The following is a 20,983-nucleotide window of genomic DNA, read 5'->3' as shown; positions in this document are numbered from 1 at the left end:
AGTGTTGTAGTTGTGTAAAATTTATTCCGCAGTATTTGTACACCTTGACAATGTGTTGAAATTGTATGAAAATAGTGCGATATTTTACAAACACCATTAGCGAAAATGAATGGTGCAAAAAACGGATTCATAAAACATCATTCAATAAAAGTTGCTCAAATTATACACAAATGGATTAAAATAACACCTTCGATTATACCATTAAATGGTGTTAAAATAATACGAAAATACACCTTTGCAAACCCCTATTTGCCCCATTTTAAGTCCTTAATTAGCCCATTCCAAGTCTATATTTACCCCATTTACACCATTGCAAACCCCTAGTAAACAGGAGATCATGAGTTCGATTCTCGTCGGAGCCTCGCTGTTATGTTACTTGAACTAGATTTCGTAGCTATATAATTTTGAAAAATTAAAATAATAGGGAACAAGTTGGGAAAACCAAAATATTACCTCTCCGAGTCAAGAGGTCTACTACTACAAACTTATTTACCTAGATATGGAATTATTTCTCTTTTTTGAAGTAAAAATTTACGAAATATTGAAGCAGTATTCCAAGCATAGCGAATAATACAGTATAGCAGACGACATTTTACATCCAATAAGGATAAATCTTGGACACATGGAAATCAGTCAATGGGGAAAAGATCAGGAAATGAAGTCTACGCTTCAGCTGTTTACCGTATATTCTGATAGCTACATTCACAACTGATTTGCAGTGTAAACACTATCGTCTCGTCTCACCCAAAGAAAATATACGCTCCGGGAATGGAAGCTATGTCTCGGGGTTGGGTGGACCAAGGAACTTCCGGTCTATGCAATTTCAATGTAGCCGGAAATACCTCGGTCAACCGAGCCTGCTTTTGGAGCGTACTAGGAGGGGAGAGACAAAAATTTACACTAGAGGAAGCTACACTTACCATTCCTGGGGCGTGTATCTTCTTTGTCTCACCTCAACAATATTCTTAGTTTGCCAACATGAATGTTAACGTTAAATAACACCAAAGCTAAATTGTAGCTAGACGCACTGATAGTCAATGCGCACCATAAAGAGAATAAAAGGTCTGTAGCTACTACCCGTTTACCATTAGCCCTTTTACTATTCTAATTGCCACCATGATCTTTTCTTCTATTATAAAATCTTAACCTGATTATTTAACAGTGTATTTAACTTTCGGCTCACTCTGAACCGTTGATGTCTCTTCATTTCAGACACGAAAATCAAAGCCCAAAGTTTACTTCACCTCAGGCCTCAATTATTTACTCTTTGTTTCACTAAGCCTATTGCGGATGATACTTAATATACCCGCCGGAGTCTAGGTCTTAGTTTTCTTCATGAAATCACTCAACCAAGGATTATTGTATATACAGATGTAGTATAGCTTAAGTAATATATAAACAGCCATTTCAAATAACAATATTAAAAAAATCTTTGGAATATCAAAATGAAACAGAGCTTTAAAGCTACAAAAGTACTAAATGCATCATAATTACGAAAAATACTTCCACATATTCACTTTATATTATGGAAAAAGGGAATATTAAGGTTCTGTATGATTTCTTAACACATCAACACAAGGCTAACTGCTAACACGACGCACTAGTGTAACAATGGACGGACACACACAGACAAAAACATAGACTGCTTTTTAACTCTTTCCGTAATAATTTTGAGTTGAGAAACAAGATTATCTTTAATATTTAAATAAATATAATTATTTTTAATTATTTTAATCTTCAATAATTAACATTAATAATAGTTAAATCGTTTAAAATAAAGTTATACCTATTATCTTCTCAAACTTTGCTAATATTGACGTTTACAGTGAAGGGTACCCCTCTTCCCGCTTTCTTCAAATTTTGGGGTATATATACGATTCGTTTCCATTATAATAGTAAGGAAAAAGCGCAATTGCGAAAACCTTCGGTGGTCGATCCCACCTTAGGGAGGCTAGACGTTTCTCGTAACCCTAGCTGATCGCCGCGTATATCCTAAAACCAAACGATGATAATGGAGTAGAAGCCCATGAGACAGATTGGTGTCTATGTGGAATAGACGGAAGACCAGTAGATGGTGGTGTTTAGAAGCCAGAATGTACAGATTGGTGTCCCAGTGGGATGGACAAAGACCAGAAGATGGTGGTGATTAGAAGCCAGTATGGACAGACTGGTGTCCATGTGGAATGGACGAAGATCATAAGATGATGGTGATTAGAAGCCGGTAAGTACAGACTGGTGTCCGTGTGGAATGGACAAAGACCAGAAGATGGTGGTGTGAGAACTCAAGTAGAGGAGCCATTTCCGTGACTGTGAAAGCAGTTCGGAAATGGCGAACACGTTTGCTCCGATTTGTAAACTGCGAACGCGGTCACGTGGGGTCTGACAGACAGACAGACAGACAGACACACACACACACACAGACACGGTCAGTGCATTACCTCTCCGTGACGTCATCGTCACTCGGAGAGGTAAAAAGTTCCCAAGAGATAATTTAGTTAATTTACTGAAATATCCTGCATTCATATCGCTTCAAAGCAAGGGCTCCGTGGCTTAGTGGTTAAAGCGCCAGTCTTGTAAACAGGAGATCATGTGTTCGATTCTCGTCGGAGCCTTGCTGTTATATTACTTGAACTAGATTTCGAAGTTATTAAATTTTGAAAAATTAAAAAATAATAGTTGATTTAGATATGCATATAAGCAAACAATAGTGTAAAAGTTCCGATGTGATAATTTAGTTAATTTACTGAAATATTCAGCATTCATATCGCTTCAAAGCAAGGGCTCCGTGGCTTAGTGGCTAAAGCGCCTGTCTTGTAAACAGGAGATCATGAGTTCGATTCTCGTCCGAGCCTCGCTGTTATGTTACTTGAACTAGATTTCGTAGCTATATAATTTCGAAAAATTAAATTAATAGGGCAAAAGTTCCCATGAGATAATTTAGTTAATTTACTGAAATATTCTGCATTCATATCGCTTCAAACCAAGGGCTCCGTGGCTTAGTGGTTAAAGCGCCAGTCTTGTAAACAGGAGATCATGTGTTCGATTCTCGTCGGAGCCTTGCTGTTATATTACTTGAACTAGATTTCGAAGTTATTAAATTTTGAAAAATTAAAAAATAATAGTTGATTTAGATATACATATAAGCAAACAATAGTGTAAAAGTTCCGATGTGATAATTTAGTTAATTTACTGAAATATTCAGCATTCATATCGCTTCAAAGCAAGGGCTCCGTGGCTTAGTGGCTAAAGCGCCTGTCTTGTAAACAGGAGATCATGAGTTCGATTCTCGTCCGAGCCTCGCTGTTATGTTACTTGAACTAGATTTCGTAGCTATATAATTTCGAAAAATTAAATTAATAGGGCAAAAGTTCCCATGAGATAATTTAGTTAATTTACTGAAATATTCTGCATTCATATCGCTTCAAACCAAGGGCTCCGTGGCTTAGTGGTTAAAGCGCCTGTCTTGTAAACAGGAGATCATGTGTTCGATTCTCGTCGGAGCCTTGCTGTTATATTACTTGAACTAGATTTCGAAGCTATTAAATTTTGAAAAATTAAAAAATATAGTTGATTTAGATATGCATATATGCAAACAATAGTGTAAAAGTTCCGATGTGATAATTTAGTTAATTTACTGAAATATTCAGCATTCATATCGCTTCAAAGCAAGGGCTCCGTGGCTTAGTGGTTAATGCGCCTGTCTAGTATACAGGAGATCATGAGTTCGATTCTTGTCGGAGCCTGGCTGTTATGTTACTTGACCTAGATTTCGTAGCTATTAAATTTTGAAAAATTAAAACAATAGGGTAAAGATTCCGATGAGTTAATTTAGTTAAATTACTGGAATATTCAGCATTCATGTCGCTTCAAAGCAAGGGCTCCGTGGCTTAGTGGTTAAAGCGTCTGTCTAGTAAACAGGAGATCATGAGTTCGATTCTCGTCGGAGCCTCGCTGTTATGTTACTTGAACTAGATTTCGTAGCTATATAATTTCGAAAAATTAAATTAATAGGGCAAAAGTTCCCATGAGATAATTTAGTTAATTTACTGAAATATTCTGCATTCATATCGCTTCAAACCAAGGGCTCCGTGGCTTAGTGGTTAAAGCGCCTGTCTTGTAAACAGGAGATCATGTTTTCGATTCTCGTCGGAGCCTTGCTGTTATATTACTTGAACTAGATTTCGAAGCTATTAAATTTTGAAAAATTAAAAATAATAGTTGATTTAGATATGCATATATGCAAACAATAGTGTAAAAGTTCCGATGTGATAATTTAGTTAATTTACTGAAATATTCAGCATTCATATCGCTTCAAAGCAAGGGCTCCGTGGCTTAGAGGTTAATGCGCCTGTCTAGTAAACAGGAGATCATGAGTTCGATTCTTGTCGGAGCCTGGCTGTTATGTTACTTGACCTAGATTTCGTAGCTATTAAATTTTGAAAAATTAAAACAATAGGGTAAAAATTCCGATGAGTTAATTTAGTTAAATTACTGCAATATTCAGCATTCATGTCGCTACAAAGCAAGGGCTCCGTGGCTTAGTGGTTAAAGCGCCTGTCTAGTAAACAGGAGATCATGAGTTCGATTCTCGTCGGAGCCTCGCTGTTATGTTACTTGAACTAGATTTCGTAGCTATATAATTTTGAAAAATTAAAAATAATAGTTGATTTAGATATTGATATATGAAAACAATAGTGTAAAAGTTCCCATGAGATAATTTAGATAATTTACTGAAATATTCAGCATTCATATCGCTTCAAAGCAAGGGCTCCGTGGCTTAGTGGTTAAAGCGCCTGTCTAGTAAACAGGAGATCATGAGTTCGATTCTCGTCGGAGCCTTGCTGTTATGTTACTTGACCAAGATTTCGTAGCTATTAAATTTTGAAAAATTAAAACAATAGGGTAAAAATTCCGATGAGTTAATTTAGTTAAATTACTGGTATTTTCTGCATTCATATCGGTTCAAACCAAGGGCTCTGTGGCTTAGTGGTTAAAGCGCCTGTCTAGTAAACAGGAGATCATGAGTTCGATTCTCGTCGGAGCCTTGCTGTTATGTTACTTGACCTAGATTTCTTAGCTATTAAATTTTGAAAAATTAAAACAATAGGGTAAAAATTCCGAGGAGTTAATTTAGTTAAATTACTGGAATATTCAGCATTCATGTCGCTTCAAAGCAAGGGCTCCTTGGCTTAGTGGTTAAAGCGCCTGTCTAGTAAACAGGAGATCATGAGTTCGATTCTCGTCGGAGCCTCGCTGTTATGTTACTTGAACTAGATTTCGAAGCTATATAATTTTGAAAAATTAAAATAATAGGGCAAAAGTTCCCAAGAGATAATTTAGTTAATTTACTGAAATATCCTGCATTCATATCGCTTCAAAGCAAGGGCTCCGTGGCTTAGTGGTTAAAGCGCCAGTCTTGTAAACAGGAGATCATGTGTTCGATTCTCATCGGAGCCTTGCTGTTATATTACTTGAACTAGATTTCGAAGCTATTAAATTTTGAAAAATTAAAAATAATAGTTGATTTAGATATGCATATATGCAAACAATAGTGTTAAAGTTCCCATGAGATAATTTAGTTAATTTACTGAAATATGCAGCATTCATATCGCTTCAAAGCAAGGGCTCCGTGGCTTAGTGGTTAAAGCGCCTGTCTAGTAAACAGGCGCTTAGTGGTTAAAGCGCCTGTCTAGTAAACAGGAGATCATGAGTTCGATTCTCGTCGGAGCCTTGCTGTTATGTTACTTGACCTAGATTTCTTAGCTATTAAATTTAGAAAAATTAAAACAATAGGGTAAAAATTCCGATGAGTTAATATAGTTAAAATACTGGAATATTCAGCATTCATATCGCTTCAAAGCAAGGGCTCCGTGGCTTAGTGGTTAAAGCGCCTGTCTTGTAAACAGGAGATCATGAGTTCGATTCTCGTCGGAGCCTCGCTGTTATATTACTTGTACTAGATTTCGAAGCTATTAAATATTGAAAAATTAAAACAATAGGGTAAAAATTCCGAGGAGTTAATTTAGTTAAATTACTGGAATATTCAGCATTCATGTCGCTTCAAAGCAAGGGCTCCTTGGCTTAGTGGTTAAAGCGCCTGTCTAGTAAACAGGAGATCATGAGTTCGATTCTCGTCGGAGCCTCGCTGTTATGTTACTTGAACTAGATTTCGAAGCTATATAATTTTGAAAAATTAAAATAATAGGGCAAAAGTTCCCAAGAGATAATTTAGTTAATTTACTGAAATATCCTGCATTCATATCGCTTCAAAGCAAGGGCTCCGTGGCTTAGTGGTTAAAGCGCCAGTCTTGTAAACAGGAGATCATGTGTTCGATTCTCATCGGAGCCTTGCTGTTATATTACTTGAACTAGATTTCGAAGCTATTAAATTTTGAAAAATTAAAAATAATAGTTGATTTAGATATGCATATATGCAAACAATAGTGTTAAAGTTCCCATGAGATAATTTAGTTAATTTACTGAAATATGCAGCATTCATATCGCTTCAAAGCAAGGGCTCCGTGGCTTAGTGGTTAAAGCGCCTGTCTAGTAAACAGGCGCTTAGTGGTTAAAGCGCCTGTCTAGTAAACAGGAGATCATGAGTTCGATTCTCGTCGGAGCCTTGCTGTTATGTTACTTGACCTAGATTTCTTAGCTATTAAATTTAGAAAAATTAAAACAATAGGGTAAAAATTCCGATGAGTTAATATAGTTAAAATACTGGAATATTCAGCATTCATATCGCTTCAAAGCAAGGGCTCCGTGGCTTAGTGGTTAAAGCGCCTGTCTTGTAAACAGGAGATCATGAGTTCGATTCTCGTCGGAGCCTCGCTGTTATATTACTTGTACTAGATTTCGAAGCTATTAAATATTGAAAAATTAAAAATAATAGTTGATTTAGATATGCATATAAGCAAACAATAGTGTAAAAGTTCCGATGTGATAATTTAGTTAATTTACTGAAAAATTCAGCATTCATATCGCTTCAAAGCAAGGGCTCCGTGGCTTAGTGGTTAATGCGCCTGTCTAGTAAACAGGAGATCATGAGTTCGATTCTCGTCGGAGCCTGGCTGTTATGTTACTTGACCTAGATTTCGTAGCTATTAAATTTTGAAAAATTAAAACAATAGGGTAAAAATTCCGAGGAGTTAATTTAGTTAAATTACTGGAATATTCAGCATTCATGTCGCTTCAAAGCAAGGGCTCCTTGGCTTAGTGGTTAAAGCGCCTGTCTAGTAAACAGGAGATCATGAGTTCGATTCTCGTCGGAGCCTCACTGTTATGTTACTTGAACTAGATTTCGTAGCTATATAATTTTGAAAAATTAAAATAATAGGGCAAAAGTTCCCAAGAGATAATTTAGTTAATTTACTGAAATATCCTGCATTCATATCGCTTCAAAGCAAGGGCTCCGTGGCTTAGTGGTTAAAGCGCCTGTCTAGTAAACAGGAGATCATGAGTTCGATTCTCGTCGGAGCCTTGCTGTTATGTTACTTGACCTAGATTTCGTAGCTATTAAATTTTGAAAAATTAAAACAATAGAGTAAAAATTCCGAGGAGTTAATTAAGTTAAATTACTGGAATATTCAGCATTCATGTCGCTTCAAAGCAAGGGCTCCGTGGCTTAGTGGTTAAAGTGCCTGTCTTGTAAACACGACATCATGAGTTCGATTCTCGTCGGAGCCTTGCTGTTATATTACTTGAACTAGGTTTCGAAGCTATTAAATTTTGAAAAATTAAAAATAATAGTTGATTTAGATATGCATATATGCAAACAATAGTGTTAAAGTTCCCATGAGATAATTTAGTTAATTTACTGAAATATGCAGCATTCATATCGCTTCAAAGCAAGTACTCCGTGGCTTAGTGGTTAAAGCGCCTGTCTAGTAAACAGGAGATCATGAGTTCGATTCTCGTCGGAGCCTTGCTGTTATGTTACTTGACCTAGATTTCGTAGCTATTAAATTTTGAAAAATTAAAACAATAGAGTAAAAATTCCGAGGAGTTAATTAAGTTAAATTACTGGAATATTCAGCATTCATGTCGCTTCAAAGCAAGGGCTCCGTGGCTTAGTGGTTAAAGTGCCTGTCTTGTAAACACGACATCATGAGTTCGATTCTCGTCGGAGCCTTGCTGTTATATTACTTGAACTAGGTTTCGAAGCTATTAAATTTTGAAAAATTAAAAATAATAGTTGATTTAGATATGCATATATGCAAACAATAGTGTTAAAGTTCCCATGAGATAATTTAGTTAATTTACTGAAATATGCAGCATTCATATCGCTTCAAAGCAAGGGCTCCGTGGCTTAGTGGTTAAAGCGCCTGTCTAGTAAACAGGAGATCATGAGTTCGATTCTCGTCGGAGCCTTGCTGTTATGTTACTTGACCTAGATTTCGTAGCTATTAAATTTTGAAAAATTAAAACAATAGGGTAAAAATTCCGAGGAGTTAATTAAGTTAAATTACTGGAATATTCAGCATTCATGTCGCTTCAAAGCAAGGGCTCCTTGGCTTAGTGGTTAAAGCGCCTGTCTAGTAAACAGGAGATCATGAGTTCGATTCTCGTCGGAGCCTCGCTGTTATGTTACTTGAACTAGAGTTCGTAGCTATATAATTTTGAAAAATTAAAATAATAGGGCAAAAGTTCCCAAGAGATAATTTAGTTAATTTACTGAAATATCCTGCATTCATATCGCTTCAAAGCAAGGGCTCCGTGGCTTAGTGGTTAAAGCGCCTGTCTAGTAAACAGGAGATCATGAGTTCGATTCTCGTCGGAGCCTTGCTGTTATGTTACTTGACCTAGATTTCGTAGCTATTAAATTTTGAAAAATTAAAACAATAGGGTAAAAATTCCGAGGAGTTAATTAAGTTAAATTACTGGAATATTCAGCATTCATGTCGCTTCAAAGCAAGGGCTCCTTGGCTTAGTGGTTAAAGCGCCTGTCTAGTAAACAGGAGATCATGAGTTCGATTCTCGTCGGAGCCTCGCTGTTATGTTACTTGAACTAGAGTTCGTAGCTATATAATTTTGAAAAATTAAAATAATAGGGCAAAAGTTCCCAAGAGATAATTTAGTTAATTTTTTGAAATATCCTGCATTCATATCGCTTCAAAGCAAGGGCTCCGTGGCTTAGTGGTTAAAGCGCCTGTCTAGTAAACAGGAGATCATGAGTTCGATTCTCGTCGGAGCCTTGCTGTTATGTTACTTGACCTAGATTTCGTAGCTATTAAATTTTGAAAAATTAAAACAATAGGGTAAAAATTCCGATGAGTTAATATAGTTAAATTACTGGAATATTCAGCATTCATATCGCTTCAAAGCAAGGGCTCCGTGGCTTAGTGGTTAAAGCGCCTGTCTAGTAAACAGGAGATCATGAGTTCGATTCTCGTCGGAGCCTCGCTGTTATGTTACTTGAACTAGAGTTCGTAGCTATATAATTTTGAAAAATTAAAATAATAGGGCAAAAGTTCCCAAGAGATAATTTAGTTAATTTACTGAAATATCCTGTATTCATATCGCTTCAAAGCAAGGGCTCCGTGGCTTAGTGGTTAAAGTGCCTGTCTTGTAAACACGACATCATGAGTTCGATTCTCGTCGGAGCCTTGCTGTTATATTACTTGAACTAGGTTTCGAAGCTATTAAATTTTGAAAAATTAAAAATAATAGTTGATTTAGATATGCATATATGCAAACAATAGTGTTAAAGTTCCCATGAGATAATTTAGTTAATTTACTGAAATATGCAGCATTCATATCGCTTCAAAGCAAGGGCTCCGTGGCTTAGTGGTTAAAGCGCCTGTCTAGTAAACAGGAGATCATGAGTTCGATTCTCGTCGGAGCCTTGCTGTTATGTTACTTGACCTAGATTTCGTAGCTATTAAATTTTGAAAAATTAAAACAATAGGGTAAAAATTCCGAGGAGTTAATTAAGTTAAATTACTGGAATATTCAGCATTAATGTCGCTTCAAAGCAAGGGCTCCTTGGCTTAGTGGTTAAAGCGCCTGTCTAGTAAACAGGAGATCATGAGTTCGATTCTCGTCGGAGCCTCGCTGTTATGTTACTTGAACTAGAGTTCGTAGCTATATAATTTTGAAAAATTAAAATAATAGGGCAAAAGTTCCCAAGAGATAATTTAGTTAATTTACTGAAATATCCTGCATTCATATCGCTTCAAAGCAAGGGCTCCGTGGCTTAGTGGTTAAAGCGCCTGTCTAGTAAACAGGAGATCATGAGTTCGATTCTCGTCGGAGCCTTGCTGTTATGTTACTTGACCTAGATTTCGTAGCTATTAAATTTTGAAAAATTAAAACAATAGGGTAAAAATTCCGATGAGTTAATATAGTTAAATTACTGGAATATTCAGCATTCATATCGCTTCAAAGCAAGGGCTCCGTGGCTTAGTGGTTAAAGTGCCTGTCTTGTAAACACGACATCATGAGTTCGATTCTCGTCGGAGCCTTGCTGTTATATTACTTGAACTAGGTTTCGAAGCTATTAAATTTTGAAAAATTAAAAATAATAGTTGATTTAGATATGCATATATGCAAACAATAGTGTTAAAGTTCCCATGAGATAATTTAGTTAATTTACTGAAATATGCAGCATTCATATCGCTTCAAAGCAAGTACTCCGTGGCTTAGTGGTTAAAGCGCCTGTCTAGTAAACAGGAGATCATGAGTTCGATTCTCGTCGGAGCCTTGCTGTTATGTTACTTGACCTAGATTTCGTAGCTATTAAATTTTGAAAAATTAAAACAATAGAGTAAAAATTCCGAGGAGTTAATTAAGTTAAATTACTGGAATATTCAGCATTCATGTCGCTTCAAAGCAAGGGCTCCGTGGCTTAGTGGTTAAAGTGCCTGTCTTGTAAACACGACATCATGAGTTCGATTCTCGTCGGAGCCTTGCTGTTATATTACTTGAACTAGGTTTCGAAGCTATTAAATTTTGAAAAATTAAAAATAATAGTTGATTTAGATATGCATATATGCAAACAATAGTGTTAAAGTTCCCATGAGATAATTTAGTTAATTTACTGAAATATGCAGCATTCATATCGCTTCAAAGCAAGGGCTCCGTGGCTTAGTGGTTAAAGCGCCTGTCTAGTAAACAGGAGATCATGAGTTCGATTCTCGTCGGAGCCTTGCTGTTATGTTACTTGACCTAGATTTCGTAGCTATTAAATTTTGAAAAATTAAAACAATAGGGTAAAAATTCCGAGGAGTTAATTAAGTTAAATTACTGGAATATTCAGCATTCATGTCGCTTCAAAGCAAGGGCTCCTTGGCTTAGTGGTTAAAGCGCCTGTCTAGTAAACAGGAGATCATGAGTTCGATTCTCGTCGGAGCCTCGCTGTTATGTTACTTGAACTAGAGTTCGTAGCTATATAATTTTGAAAAATTAAAATAATAGGGCAAAAGTTCCCAAGAGATAATTTAGTTAATTTACTGAAATATCCTGCATTCATATCGCTTCAAAGCAAGGGCTCCGTGGCTTAGTGGTTAAAGCGCCTGTCTAGTAAACAGGAGATCATGAGTTCGATTCTCGTCGGAGCCTTGCTGTTATGTTACTTGACCTAGATTTCGTAGCTATTAAATTTTGAAAAATTAAAACAATAGGGTAAAAATTCCGATGAGTTAATATAGTTAAATTACTGGAATATTCAGCATTCATATCGCTTCAAAGCAAGGGCTCCGTGGCTTAGTGGTTAAAGCGCCTGTCTAGTAAACAGGAGATCATGAGTTCGATTCTCGTCGGAGCCTCGCTGTTATGTTACTTGAACTAGAGTTCGTAGCTATATAATTTTGAAAAATTAAAATAATAGGGCAAAAGTTGCCAAGAGATAATTTAGTTAATTTACTGAAATATCCTGCATTCATATCGCTTCAAAGCAAGGGCTCCGTGGCTTAGTGGTTAAAGCGCCTGTCTAGTAAACAGGAGATCATGAGTTCGATTCTCGTCGGAGCCTTGCTGTTATGTTACTTGACCTAGATTTCGTAGCTATTAAATTTTGAAAAATTAAAACAATAGGGTAAAAATTCCGATGAGTTAATATAGTTAAATTACTGGAATATTCAGCATTCATATCGCTTCAAAGCAAGGGCTCCGTGGCTTAGTGGTTAAAGCGCCTGTCTTGTAAACAGGAGATCATGAGTTCGATTCTCGTCGGAGCCTCGCTGTTATATTACTTGAACTAGATTTCGAAGCTATTAAATATTGAAAAACTAAAAATAATAGTTGATTTAGATATGCATATAAGCAAACAATAGTGTAAAAGTTCCGATGAGATAATTTAGTTAATTTACTGAAATATTCAGCATTCATATCGCTTCAAAGCAAGGGCTCCGTGGCTTAGTGGTTAAAGCGCCTGTCTAGTAAACAGGAGATCATGAGTTCGATTCTCGTCGGAGCCTTGCTGTTATGTTACTTGACCTAGATTTCGTAGCTATTAAATTTTGAAAAATTAAAACAATAGGGTAAAAATTCCGATGAGTTAATATAGTTAAATTACTGGAATATTCAGCATTCATGTCGCTTCAAAGCAAGGGCTCCTTGGCTTAGTGGTTAAAGCGCCTGTCTAGTAAACAGGAGATCATGAGTTCGATTCTCGTCGGAGCCTCGCTGTTATGTTACTTGAACTAGATTTCGTAGCTATATAATTTTGAAAAATTAAAATAATAGGGCAAAAGTTCCCAAGAGATAATTTAGTTAATTTACTGAAATATCCTGCATTCATATCGCTTCAAAGCAAGGGCTCCGTGGCTTAGTGGTTAATGTGCCTGTCTAGTAAACAGGAGATCATGAGTTCGATTCTCGTCGGAGCCTGGCTGTTATGTTACTTGACCTAGATTTCGTAGCTATTAAATTTTGAAAAATTAAAACAATAGGGTGAAAATTCCGATGAGTTAATTTAGTTAAATTACTGGAATATTCAGCATTCATGTCGCTTCAAAGCAAGAGCTCCGTGGCTTAGTGGTTAAAGCGCCTGTCTAGTTAACAGGAGATCATGAGTTCGATTCTCGTCGGAGCCTCGCTGTTATGTTACTTGAACTAGATTTCGTAGCTATTAAATTTTGAAAAATTAAAACAATAGGGTAAAAATTCCGATGAGTTAATTTAGTTAAATTACTGGAATATTCAGCATTCATGTCGCTTCAAAGCAAGGGCTCCGTGTTTTAGTGGTTAAAGCGCCTGTCTAGTAAACAGGAGATCATGAGTTCTATTCTCGTCGGAGCCTCGCTGTTATGTTACTTGAATTAGATTTCGTAGCTATATAATTTTGAAAAATTAAAATAATAGGGCAAAAGTTCCCATGAGATAATTTAGTTAATTTACTGAAATATGCAGCATTCATATCGCTTCAAAGCAAGGGTTCCGTGGCTTAGTGGTTAAAGCGCCTGTCTAGTAAACAGGAGATCATGAGTTCGATTCTCGTCGGAGCCTTGCTGTTATGTTACTTGACCTAGATTTCGTAGCTATTAAATTTTGAAAAATTAAAACAATAGGGTAAAAATTCCGATGAGTTAATATAGTTAAATTACTGAAATATGCAGCATTCATATCGCTTCAAAGCAAGGGCTCCGTGGCTTAGTGGTTAAAGCGCCTGTCTAGTAAACAGGAGATCATGAGTTCGATTCTCGTCGGAGCCTTGCTGTTATGTTACTTGACCTAGATTTCGTAGCTATTAAATTTTGAAAAATTAAAACAATAGGGTAAAAATTCCGAGGAGTTAATTAAGTTAAATTACTGGAATATTCAGCATTCATGTCGCTTCAAAGCAAGGGCTCCTTGGCTTAGTGGTTAAAGCGCCTGTCTAGTAAACAGGAGATCATGAGTTCGATTCTTGTCGGAGCCTCGCTGTTATGTTACTTGAACTAGAGTTCGTAGCTATATAATTTTGAAAAATTAAAATAATAGGGCAAAAGTTCCCAAGAGATAATTTAGTTAATTTACTGAAATATCCTGCATTCATATCGCTTCAAAGCAAGGGCTCCGTGGCTTAGTGGTTAAAGCGCCTGTCTAGTAAACAGGAGATCATGAGTTCGATTCTCGTCGGAGCCTTGCTGTTATGTTACTTGACCTAGATTTCGTAGCTATTAAATTTTGAAAAATTAAAACAATAGGGTAAAAATTCCGATGAGTTAATATAGTTAAATTACTGGAATATTCAGCATTCATATCGCTTCAAAGCAAGGGCTCCGTGGCTTAGTGGTTAAAGTGCCTGTCTTGTAAACACGACATCATGAGTTCGATTCTCGTCGGAGCCTTGCTGTTATATTACTTGAACTAGGTTTCGAAGCTATTAAATTTTGAAAAATTAAAAATAATAGTTGATTTAGATATGCATATATGCAAACAATAGTGTTAAAGTTCCCATGAGATAATTTAGTTAATTTACTGAAATATGCAGCATTCATATCGCTTCAAAGCAAGTACTCCGTGGCTTAGTGGTTAAAGCGCCTGTCTAGTAAACAGGAGATCATGAGTTCGATTCTCGTCGGAGCCTTGCTGTTATGTTACTTGACCTAGATTTCGTAGCTATTAAATTTTGAAAAATTAAAACAATAGAGTAAAAATTCCGAGGAGTTAATTAAGTTAAATTACTGGAATATTCAGCATTCATGTCGCTTCAAAGCAAGGGCTCCGTGGCTTAGTGGTTAAAGTGCCTGTCTTGTAAACACGACATCATGAGTTCGATTCTCGTCGGAGCCTTGCTGTTATATTACTTGAACTAGGTTTCGAAGCTATTAAATTTTGAAAAATTAAAAATAATAGTTGATTTAGATATGCATATATGCAAACAATAGTGTTAAAGTTCCCATGAGATAATTTAGTTAATTTACTGAAATATGCAGCATTCATATCGCTTCAAAGCAAGGGCTCCGTGGCTTAGTGGTTAAAGCGCCTGTCTAGTAAACAGGAGATCATGAGTTCGATTCTCGTCGGAGCCTTGCTGTTATGTTACTTGACCTAGATTTCGTAGCTATTAAATTTTGAAAAATTAAAACAATAGGGTAAAAATTCCGAGGAGTTAATTAAGTTAAATTACTGGAATATTCAGCATTCATGTCGCTTCAAAGCAAGGGCTCCTTGGCTTAGTGGTTAAAGCGCCTGTCTAGTAAACAGGAGATCATGAGTTCGATTCTCGTCGGAGCCTCGCTGTTATGTTACTTGAACTAGAGTTCGTAGCTATATAATTTTGAAAAATTAAAATAATAGGGCAAAAGTTCCCAAGAGATAATTTAGTTAATTTACTGAAATATCCTGCATTCATATCGCTTCAAAGCAAGGGCTCCGTGGCTTAGTGGTTAAAGCGCCTGTCTAGTAAACAGGAGATCATGAGTTCGATTCTCGTCGGAGCCTTGCTGTTATGTTACTTGACCTAGATTTCGTAGCTATTAAATTTTGAAAAATTAAAACAATAGGGTAAAAATTCCGATGAGTTAATATAGTTAAATTACTGGAATATTCAGCATTCATATCGCTTCAAAGCAAGGGCTCCGTGGCTTAGTGGTTAAAGCGCCTGTCTAGTAAACAGGAGATCATGAGTTCGATTCTCGTCGGAGCCTCGCTGTTATGTTACTTGAACTAGAGTTCGTAGCTATATAATTTTGAAAAATTAAAATAATAGGGCAAAAGTTGCCAAGAGATAATTTAGTTAATTTACTGAAATATCCTGCATTCATATCGCTTCAAAGCAAGGGCTCCGTGGCTTAGTGGTTAAAGCGCCTGTCTAGTAAACAGGAGATCATGAGTTCGATTCTCGTCGGAGCCTTGCTGTTATGTTACTTGACCTAGATTTCGTAGCTATTAAATTTTGAAAAATTAAAACAATAGGGTAAAAATTCCGATGAGTTAATATAGTTAAATTACTGGAATATTCAGCATTCATATCGCTTCAAAGCAAGGGCTCCGTGGCTTAGTGGTTAAAGCGCCTGTCTTGTAAACAGGAGATCATGAGTTCGATTCTCGTCGGAGCCTCGCTGTTATATTACTTGAACTAGATTTCGAAGCTATTAAATATTGAAAAATTAAAAATAATAGTTGATTTAGATATGCATATAAGCAAACAATAGTGTAAAAGTTCCGATGTGATAATTTAGTTAATTTACTGAAATATTCAGCATTCATATCGCTTCAAAGCAAGGGCTCCGTGGCTTAGTGGTTAAAGCGCCTGTCTAGTAAACAGGAGATCATGAGTTCGATTCTCGTCGGAGCCTTGCTGTTATGTTACTTGACCTAGATTTCGTAGCTATTAAATTTTGAAAAATTAAAACAATAGGGTAAAAATTCCGATGAGTTAATATAGTTAAATTACTGGAATATTCAGCATTCATGTCGCTTCAAAGCAAGGGCTCCTTGGCTTAGTGGTTAAAGCGCCTGTCTAGTAAACAGGAGATCATGAGTTCGATTCTCGTCGGAGCCTCGCTGTTATGTTACTTGAACTAGATTTCGTAGCTATATAATTTTGAAAAATTAAAATAATAGGGCAAAAGTTCCCAAGAGATAATTTAGTTAATTTACTGAAATATCCTGCATTCATATCGCTTCAAAGCAAGGGCTCCGTGGCTTAGTGGTTAATGTGCCTGTCTAGTAAACAGGAGATCATGAGTTCGATTCTCGTCGGAGCCTGGCTGTTATGTTACTTGACCTAGATTTCGTAGCTATTAAATTTTGAAAAATTAAAACAATAGGGTGAAAATTCCGATGAGTTAATTTAGTTAAATTACTGGAATATTCAGCATTCATGTCGCTTCAAAGCAAGAGCTCCGTGGCTTAGTGGTTAAAGCGCCTGTCTAGTTAACAGGAGATCATGAGTTCGATTCTCGTCGGAGCCTCGCTGTTATGTTACTTGAACTAGATTTCGTAGCTATTAAATTTTGAAAAATTAAAACAATAGGGTAAAAATTCCGATGAGTTAATTTAGTTAAATTACTGGAATATTCAGCATTCATGTCGCTTCAAAGCAAGGGCTCCGTGTTTTAGTGGTTAAAGCGCCTGTCTAGTAAACAGGAGATCATGAGTTCTATTCTCGTCGGAGCCTCGCTGTTATGTTACTTGAATTAGATTTCGTAGCTATATAATTTTGAAAAATTAAAATAATAGGGCAAAAGTTCCCATGAGATAATTTAGTTAATTTACTGAAATATGCAGCATTCATATCGCTTCAAAGCAAGGGTTCCGTGGCTTAGTGGTTAAAGCGCCTGTCTAGTAAACAGGAGATCATGAGTTCGATTCTCGTCGGAGCCTTGCTGTTATGTTACTTGACCTAGATTTCGTAGCTATTAAATTTTGAAAAATTAAAACAATAGGGTAAAAATTCCGATGAGTTAATATAGTTAAATTACTGGAATATTCAGCATTCATATCGCTTCAAAGCAAGGGCTCCGTGGCTTAGTGGTTAAAGCGCCTATCTAGTAAACAGGAGATCATGAGTTCGATTCTCGTCGGAGCCTGGCTGTTATGTTACTTGACCTAGATTTCGTAGCTATTAAATTTTGAAAAATTAAAACAATAGGGTAAAAATTCCGAGGAGTTAATTTAGTTAAATTACTGGAATATTCAGCATTCATGTCGCTTCAAAGCAAGGGCTCCTTGGCTTAGTGGTTAAAGCGCCTGTCTAGTAAACAGGAGATCATGAGTTCGATTCTCGTCGGAGCCTCGCTGTTATGTTACTTGAACTAGATTTCGTAGCTATATAATTTTGAAAAATTAAAATAATAGGGCAAAAGTTCCCAAGAGATAATTTAGTTAATTTACTGAAATATCCTGCATTCATATCGCTTCAAAGCAAAGGCTCCGTGGCTTAGTGGTTAAAGCGCCAGTCTTGTAAACAGGAGATCATGTGTTCGATTCTCATCGGAGCCTTGCTGTTATATTACTTGAACTAGATTTCGAAGCTATTAAATTTTGAAAAATTAAAAATAATAGTTGATTTAGATATGCATATATGCAAACAATAGTGTTAAAGTTCCCATGAGATAATTTAGTTAATATACTGAAATATGCAGCATTCATATCGCTTCAATAGCAAGGGCTCCGTGGCTTAGTGGTTAAAGCGCCTGTCTAGTAAACAGGAGATCATGAGTTCGATTCTCGTCGGAGCCTTGCTGTTATGTTACTTGACCTAGATTTCGTAGCTATTAAATTTTGAAAAATTAAAACAATAGGGTAAAAATTCCGAAGAGTTAATTTAGTTAAATTACTGGAATATTCAGCATTCATGTCGCTTCAAAGCAAGGGCTCCTTGGTTTAGTGGTTAAAGCGCCTGTCTAGTAAACAGGAGATCATGAGTTCGATTCTCGTCGGAGCCTTGCTGTTATGTTACTTGACCTAGATTTCGTAGCTATTAAATTTTGAAAAATTAAAACAATAGGGTAAAAATTCCGAAGAGTTAATTTAGTTAAATTACTGGAATATTCAGCATTCATGTCGCTTCAAAGCAAGGGCTCCTTGGTTTAGTGGTTAAAGCGCCTGTCTAGTAAACAGGAGATCATGAGTTCGATTCTCGTCGGAGCCTCGCTGTTATGTTACTTGAACTAGATTTCGTAGCTATATAATTTTGAAAAATTAAAATAATAGGGCAAAAGTTCCCAAGAGATAATATAGTTAATTTACTGAAATATCCTGCATTCATATCGCTTCAAAGCAAGGGCTCCGTGGCTTAGTGGTTAATGTGCCTGTCTAGTAGACAGGAGATCATGAGTTCGATTCTCGTCGGAGCCTGGCTGTTATGTTACTTGACCTAGATTTCGTAGCTATTAAATTTTGAAAAATTAAAACAATAGGGTAAAAATTCCGATGAGTTAATTTAGTTAAATTACTGGAATATTCAGCATTCATGTCGCTTCAAAGCAAGAGCTCCGTGGCTTAGTGGTTAAAGCGCCTGTCTAGTTAACAGGAGATCATGAGTTCGATTCTCGTCGGAGCCTCGCTGTTATGTTACTTGAACTAGATTGCGTAGCTATTAAATTTTGAAAAATTAAAACAATAGGGTAAAAATTCCGAAGAGTTAATTTAGTTAAATTACTGGAATATTCAGCATTCATGTCGCTTCAAAGCAAGGGCTCCGTGTTTTAGTGGTTAAAGCGCCTGTCTAGTAAACAGGAGATCATGAGTTCTATTCTCGTCGGAGCCTCGCTGTTATGTTACTTGAATTAGATTTCGTAGCTATATAATTTTGAAAAATTAAAATAATAGGGCAAAAGTTCCCATGAGATAATTTAGTTAAATTACTGGAATATTCAGCATTCATATCGCTTCAAAGCAAGGGCTCCGTGGCTTAGTGGTTAAAGCGCCTGTCTTGTAAACAGGAGATCATGAGTTCGATTCTCGTCGGAGCCTCGCTGTTATATTACTTGAACTAGATTTCGAAGCTATTAAATATTATATAAAAAAGACTTGGTTTGCCCAAGCCTTAAAAACAAAAGGATAAGAGTTTTTCCAGTTGTCTGAAGCGCGGATATTTTTTCTATTGAATTTTAAAGACAATCCGTATTTTACTACTCTTTAGAATTTAATTCAATCACCTGATTTTACTGCTAATGGACTAGTTTCCTAAAAATTAATTGAAATAAAAAAATTACTTATCTCAGATTTTTCAACAACAATTCCATTTTCCTGAAACATTTTATGATGAATTTTCTTTTCTTTTCAATGGAGAACGTACTTTAATTTTCAAATAATATTCTCATTAATTATGTATTATATGCGGTCTTTTCGAATACAAAAGGGGGCTGTTATCACCTTTCTTATATTTGATAAAGAGGTTCGTTTCTTCTTTAAGCACAGTCACAATTATTGAACTGTGTATATCAGTACTTGTGGGGAAGATTTTAGAAGTGTTGGTTGAGTTTACACGATATCCCTCAAAATAATAAATGCATGATTAAATGTTTCAGGAAAATGGAATTGTTGTTGAAAAATCTGAGATAAGTAATTATTTTATTTCAATTAATTTTTAGGAAACTAGTCCATTAGCAGTAAAATCAGGTGATTGAATTAAATTCTAAAGAGTAGTAAAATACGGATTGTCTTTAAAATTCAATAGAAAAAATATCCGCGCTTCAGACAACTGGAAAAACTCTTATCCTTTTGTTTTTAAGGCTTGGGCAAACCAAGTCTTTTTTATATAATATCTGTTCCTTCAGCCTTAATTTGTATTAATCTATTATAAAAATAATAATATGCTTGTCAAACGTCATTAACTCGATGTTCCAGTTGGCTCACTCCAAGTGCCTCTCATTATTTTATGGGAAAGATTAAAATTTTAAATCATTTGGCAGGGAAGTGGTAAATTAATTCACAATTGGTAGAAGGGTGGTAAATTAATTCACAATTGGTAGAAGGGTGGTAAATTAATTCACAATTGGTAGAAGGGTGGTAAATTAATTCACCATAGATGGGCGGGTGGTAACTTATTTCACACAAAAAGGCGGTTGGTGACTCAATTAAGTTTAGTGGACCTTTTTGTATAGGTTTAAAAAAAACGTTATTTCTAAACCACGCGCCAGCACGCGCCTATTTCATTGAAAGTTTGTTATTTAAGAATTTTCCCTTTTATATACTAAGATTCTTCATCAAAAATAGACAACGCGGTTTCCAAGACTCGAACCTGCAATGTTTTACGGCGAATGCAAACGCGTTATCCATTACGCCACAAGCCCGTATTTCGTGACAAAAAAATTATCCAAACATTGTATTTATAGGATTATATCATTTATGTTGAATAAAAGATCTGTAAAAATAAACACCGAGCTTGCCAGGACTCGAACCTGCAATGTTTTGCCTCGAATGCAAACGCGTTATCCATATGCCACAAGCCCGTATTCCGTAACATAAAATTATCCAAACATTGTATTTATAGGATTATTTCATTTATGTTGAAAAAAAGATCTGTAAAAATAAACACCGAGCTTGCCAGGACTTGAACCTGCAATCTTCTGCTCCATAGGCAGACGCGTTATCCTTTGCGCCACAA

The 20,983-nt window shown here is 36.1% G+C and overlaps 49 non-coding genes across 49 annotated transcripts; all 49 read left to right on the top strand.

Annotated features, from left to right (window-relative positions):
* Window positions 1-2,539: 2,539 nt before the first annotated feature.
* Window positions 2,540-2,612, top strand: TRNAT-UGU (transfer RNA threonine (anticodon UGU)). Its single transcript has one exon. It is a non-coding gene; the product is annotated as a tRNA-Thr (tRNA).
* Window positions 2,613-2,779: 167 nt separating this feature from the next.
* Window positions 2,780-2,852, top strand: TRNAT-UGU (transfer RNA threonine (anticodon UGU)). The gene has a single exon. It is a non-coding gene; the product is annotated as a tRNA-Thr (tRNA).
* Window positions 2,853-2,985: 133 nt separating this feature from the next.
* Window positions 2,986-3,058, top strand: TRNAT-UGU (transfer RNA threonine (anticodon UGU)). Its single transcript has one exon. It is a non-coding gene; the product is annotated as a tRNA-Thr (tRNA).
* Window positions 3,059-3,225: 167 nt separating this feature from the next.
* On the top strand, window positions 3,226-3,298 carry TRNAT-UGU (transfer RNA threonine (anticodon UGU)). The gene has a single exon. It is a non-coding gene; the product is annotated as a tRNA-Thr (tRNA).
* Window positions 3,299-3,431: 133 nt separating this feature from the next.
* TRNAT-UGU (transfer RNA threonine (anticodon UGU)) lies at window positions 3,432-3,504 on the top strand. The gene has a single exon. It is a non-coding gene; the product is annotated as a tRNA-Thr (tRNA).
* A 372-nt stretch (window positions 3,505-3,876) lies between these two features.
* Window positions 3,877-3,949, top strand: TRNAT-AGU (transfer RNA threonine (anticodon AGU)). The gene has a single exon. It is a non-coding gene; the product is annotated as a tRNA-Thr (tRNA).
* A 578-nt stretch (window positions 3,950-4,527) lies between these two features.
* TRNAT-AGU (transfer RNA threonine (anticodon AGU)) lies at window positions 4,528-4,600 on the top strand. Its single transcript has one exon. It is a non-coding gene; the product is annotated as a tRNA-Thr (tRNA).
* A 166-nt stretch (window positions 4,601-4,766) lies between these two features.
* On the top strand, window positions 4,767-4,839 carry TRNAT-AGU (transfer RNA threonine (anticodon AGU)). The gene has a single exon. It is a non-coding gene; the product is annotated as a tRNA-Thr (tRNA).
* Window positions 4,840-4,972: 133 nt separating this feature from the next.
* TRNAT-AGU (transfer RNA threonine (anticodon AGU)) lies at window positions 4,973-5,045 on the top strand. Its single transcript has one exon. It is a non-coding gene; the product is annotated as a tRNA-Thr (tRNA).
* A 339-nt stretch (window positions 5,046-5,384) lies between these two features.
* TRNAT-UGU (transfer RNA threonine (anticodon UGU)) lies at window positions 5,385-5,457 on the top strand. The gene has a single exon. It is a non-coding gene; the product is annotated as a tRNA-Thr (tRNA).
* Window positions 5,458-5,623: 166 nt separating this feature from the next.
* TRNAT-AGU (transfer RNA threonine (anticodon AGU)) lies at window positions 5,624-5,731 on the top strand. Its single transcript has 2 exons — window positions 5,624-5,660; window positions 5,696-5,731. It is a non-coding gene; the product is annotated as a tRNA-Thr (tRNA).
* A 133-nt stretch (window positions 5,732-5,864) lies between these two features.
* Window positions 5,865-5,937, top strand: TRNAT-UGU (transfer RNA threonine (anticodon UGU)). Its single transcript has one exon. It is a non-coding gene; the product is annotated as a tRNA-Thr (tRNA).
* Window positions 5,938-6,276: 339 nt separating this feature from the next.
* Window positions 6,277-6,349, top strand: TRNAT-UGU (transfer RNA threonine (anticodon UGU)). Its single transcript has one exon. It is a non-coding gene; the product is annotated as a tRNA-Thr (tRNA).
* Window positions 6,350-6,515: 166 nt separating this feature from the next.
* On the top strand, window positions 6,516-6,623 carry TRNAT-AGU (transfer RNA threonine (anticodon AGU)). Its single transcript has 2 exons — window positions 6,516-6,552; window positions 6,588-6,623. It is a non-coding gene; the product is annotated as a tRNA-Thr (tRNA).
* Window positions 6,624-6,756: 133 nt separating this feature from the next.
* TRNAT-UGU (transfer RNA threonine (anticodon UGU)) lies at window positions 6,757-6,829 on the top strand. The gene has a single exon. It is a non-coding gene; the product is annotated as a tRNA-Thr (tRNA).
* A 578-nt stretch (window positions 6,830-7,407) lies between these two features.
* TRNAT-AGU (transfer RNA threonine (anticodon AGU)) lies at window positions 7,408-7,480 on the top strand. Its single transcript has one exon. It is a non-coding gene; the product is annotated as a tRNA-Thr (tRNA).
* A 133-nt stretch (window positions 7,481-7,613) lies between these two features.
* On the top strand, window positions 7,614-7,686 carry TRNAT-UGU (transfer RNA threonine (anticodon UGU)). Its single transcript has one exon. It is a non-coding gene; the product is annotated as a tRNA-Thr (tRNA).
* A 372-nt stretch (window positions 7,687-8,058) lies between these two features.
* Window positions 8,059-8,131, top strand: TRNAT-UGU (transfer RNA threonine (anticodon UGU)). Its single transcript has one exon. It is a non-coding gene; the product is annotated as a tRNA-Thr (tRNA).
* A 166-nt stretch (window positions 8,132-8,297) lies between these two features.
* TRNAT-AGU (transfer RNA threonine (anticodon AGU)) lies at window positions 8,298-8,370 on the top strand. Its single transcript has one exon. It is a non-coding gene; the product is annotated as a tRNA-Thr (tRNA).
* Window positions 8,371-8,709: 339 nt separating this feature from the next.
* On the top strand, window positions 8,710-8,782 carry TRNAT-AGU (transfer RNA threonine (anticodon AGU)). Its single transcript has one exon. It is a non-coding gene; the product is annotated as a tRNA-Thr (tRNA).
* Window positions 8,783-9,121: 339 nt separating this feature from the next.
* On the top strand, window positions 9,122-9,194 carry TRNAT-AGU (transfer RNA threonine (anticodon AGU)). Its single transcript has one exon. It is a non-coding gene; the product is annotated as a tRNA-Thr (tRNA).
* A 133-nt stretch (window positions 9,195-9,327) lies between these two features.
* On the top strand, window positions 9,328-9,400 carry TRNAT-AGU (transfer RNA threonine (anticodon AGU)). The gene has a single exon. It is a non-coding gene; the product is annotated as a tRNA-Thr (tRNA).
* Window positions 9,401-9,533: 133 nt separating this feature from the next.
* Window positions 9,534-9,606, top strand: TRNAT-UGU (transfer RNA threonine (anticodon UGU)). The gene has a single exon. It is a non-coding gene; the product is annotated as a tRNA-Thr (tRNA).
* Window positions 9,607-9,772: 166 nt separating this feature from the next.
* Window positions 9,773-9,845, top strand: TRNAT-AGU (transfer RNA threonine (anticodon AGU)). The gene has a single exon. It is a non-coding gene; the product is annotated as a tRNA-Thr (tRNA).
* A 339-nt stretch (window positions 9,846-10,184) lies between these two features.
* TRNAT-AGU (transfer RNA threonine (anticodon AGU)) lies at window positions 10,185-10,257 on the top strand. Its single transcript has one exon. It is a non-coding gene; the product is annotated as a tRNA-Thr (tRNA).
* Window positions 10,258-10,390: 133 nt separating this feature from the next.
* TRNAT-UGU (transfer RNA threonine (anticodon UGU)) lies at window positions 10,391-10,463 on the top strand. Its single transcript has one exon. It is a non-coding gene; the product is annotated as a tRNA-Thr (tRNA).
* Window positions 10,464-10,835: 372 nt separating this feature from the next.
* Window positions 10,836-10,908, top strand: TRNAT-UGU (transfer RNA threonine (anticodon UGU)). The gene has a single exon. It is a non-coding gene; the product is annotated as a tRNA-Thr (tRNA).
* Window positions 10,909-11,074: 166 nt separating this feature from the next.
* TRNAT-AGU (transfer RNA threonine (anticodon AGU)) lies at window positions 11,075-11,147 on the top strand. Its single transcript has one exon. It is a non-coding gene; the product is annotated as a tRNA-Thr (tRNA).
* A 339-nt stretch (window positions 11,148-11,486) lies between these two features.
* On the top strand, window positions 11,487-11,559 carry TRNAT-AGU (transfer RNA threonine (anticodon AGU)). Its single transcript has one exon. It is a non-coding gene; the product is annotated as a tRNA-Thr (tRNA).
* A 133-nt stretch (window positions 11,560-11,692) lies between these two features.
* On the top strand, window positions 11,693-11,765 carry TRNAT-AGU (transfer RNA threonine (anticodon AGU)). Its single transcript has one exon. It is a non-coding gene; the product is annotated as a tRNA-Thr (tRNA).
* Window positions 11,766-11,898: 133 nt separating this feature from the next.
* Window positions 11,899-11,971, top strand: TRNAT-AGU (transfer RNA threonine (anticodon AGU)). The gene has a single exon. It is a non-coding gene; the product is annotated as a tRNA-Thr (tRNA).
* Window positions 11,972-12,104: 133 nt separating this feature from the next.
* TRNAT-UGU (transfer RNA threonine (anticodon UGU)) lies at window positions 12,105-12,177 on the top strand. Its single transcript has one exon. It is a non-coding gene; the product is annotated as a tRNA-Thr (tRNA).
* Window positions 12,178-12,343: 166 nt separating this feature from the next.
* TRNAT-AGU (transfer RNA threonine (anticodon AGU)) lies at window positions 12,344-12,416 on the top strand. The gene has a single exon. It is a non-coding gene; the product is annotated as a tRNA-Thr (tRNA).
* A 957-nt stretch (window positions 12,417-13,373) lies between these two features.
* On the top strand, window positions 13,374-13,446 carry TRNAT-AGU (transfer RNA threonine (anticodon AGU)). Its single transcript has one exon. It is a non-coding gene; the product is annotated as a tRNA-Thr (tRNA).
* Window positions 13,447-13,579: 133 nt separating this feature from the next.
* TRNAT-AGU (transfer RNA threonine (anticodon AGU)) lies at window positions 13,580-13,652 on the top strand. Its single transcript has one exon. It is a non-coding gene; the product is annotated as a tRNA-Thr (tRNA).
* Window positions 13,653-13,991: 339 nt separating this feature from the next.
* TRNAT-AGU (transfer RNA threonine (anticodon AGU)) lies at window positions 13,992-14,064 on the top strand. Its single transcript has one exon. It is a non-coding gene; the product is annotated as a tRNA-Thr (tRNA).
* Window positions 14,065-14,197: 133 nt separating this feature from the next.
* On the top strand, window positions 14,198-14,270 carry TRNAT-UGU (transfer RNA threonine (anticodon UGU)). Its single transcript has one exon. It is a non-coding gene; the product is annotated as a tRNA-Thr (tRNA).
* A 372-nt stretch (window positions 14,271-14,642) lies between these two features.
* On the top strand, window positions 14,643-14,715 carry TRNAT-UGU (transfer RNA threonine (anticodon UGU)). Its single transcript has one exon. It is a non-coding gene; the product is annotated as a tRNA-Thr (tRNA).
* A 166-nt stretch (window positions 14,716-14,881) lies between these two features.
* TRNAT-AGU (transfer RNA threonine (anticodon AGU)) lies at window positions 14,882-14,954 on the top strand. The gene has a single exon. It is a non-coding gene; the product is annotated as a tRNA-Thr (tRNA).
* A 339-nt stretch (window positions 14,955-15,293) lies between these two features.
* TRNAT-AGU (transfer RNA threonine (anticodon AGU)) lies at window positions 15,294-15,366 on the top strand. Its single transcript has one exon. It is a non-coding gene; the product is annotated as a tRNA-Thr (tRNA).
* Window positions 15,367-15,499: 133 nt separating this feature from the next.
* On the top strand, window positions 15,500-15,572 carry TRNAT-AGU (transfer RNA threonine (anticodon AGU)). Its single transcript has one exon. It is a non-coding gene; the product is annotated as a tRNA-Thr (tRNA).
* A 133-nt stretch (window positions 15,573-15,705) lies between these two features.
* On the top strand, window positions 15,706-15,778 carry TRNAT-AGU (transfer RNA threonine (anticodon AGU)). The gene has a single exon. It is a non-coding gene; the product is annotated as a tRNA-Thr (tRNA).
* A 133-nt stretch (window positions 15,779-15,911) lies between these two features.
* Window positions 15,912-15,984, top strand: TRNAT-UGU (transfer RNA threonine (anticodon UGU)). Its single transcript has one exon. It is a non-coding gene; the product is annotated as a tRNA-Thr (tRNA).
* A 166-nt stretch (window positions 15,985-16,150) lies between these two features.
* TRNAT-AGU (transfer RNA threonine (anticodon AGU)) lies at window positions 16,151-16,223 on the top strand. The gene has a single exon. It is a non-coding gene; the product is annotated as a tRNA-Thr (tRNA).
* A 957-nt stretch (window positions 16,224-17,180) lies between these two features.
* TRNAT-AGU (transfer RNA threonine (anticodon AGU)) lies at window positions 17,181-17,253 on the top strand. Its single transcript has one exon. It is a non-coding gene; the product is annotated as a tRNA-Thr (tRNA).
* A 133-nt stretch (window positions 17,254-17,386) lies between these two features.
* TRNAT-AGU (transfer RNA threonine (anticodon AGU)) lies at window positions 17,387-17,459 on the top strand. Its single transcript has one exon. It is a non-coding gene; the product is annotated as a tRNA-Thr (tRNA).
* A 339-nt stretch (window positions 17,460-17,798) lies between these two features.
* TRNAT-UGU (transfer RNA threonine (anticodon UGU)) lies at window positions 17,799-17,871 on the top strand. The gene has a single exon. It is a non-coding gene; the product is annotated as a tRNA-Thr (tRNA).
* A 167-nt stretch (window positions 17,872-18,038) lies between these two features.
* On the top strand, window positions 18,039-18,111 carry TRNAT-AGU (transfer RNA threonine (anticodon AGU)). Its single transcript has one exon. It is a non-coding gene; the product is annotated as a tRNA-Thr (tRNA).
* Window positions 18,112-19,274: 1,163 nt separating this feature from the next.
* On the top strand, window positions 19,275-19,347 carry TRNAT-UGU (transfer RNA threonine (anticodon UGU)). Its single transcript has one exon. It is a non-coding gene; the product is annotated as a tRNA-Thr (tRNA).
* The last annotated feature ends 1,636 nt before the right edge of the window (window positions 19,348-20,983 follow it).

Source organism: Phalangium opilio, unplaced genomic scaffold (assembly GCF_054372755.1).
Source record: "Phalangium opilio isolate 3A_F unplaced genomic scaffold, DU_Popi_V2 ptg000019l_1, whole genome shotgun sequence".
NCBI classification, from domain to species: Eukaryota; Metazoa; Arthropoda; class Arachnida; order Opiliones; family Phalangiidae; genus Phalangium; species Phalangium opilio.
The sequence above is the reverse complement of the archived record's forward strand: the minus strand, read 5'-3'. Positions and strand labels throughout refer to the sequence as shown.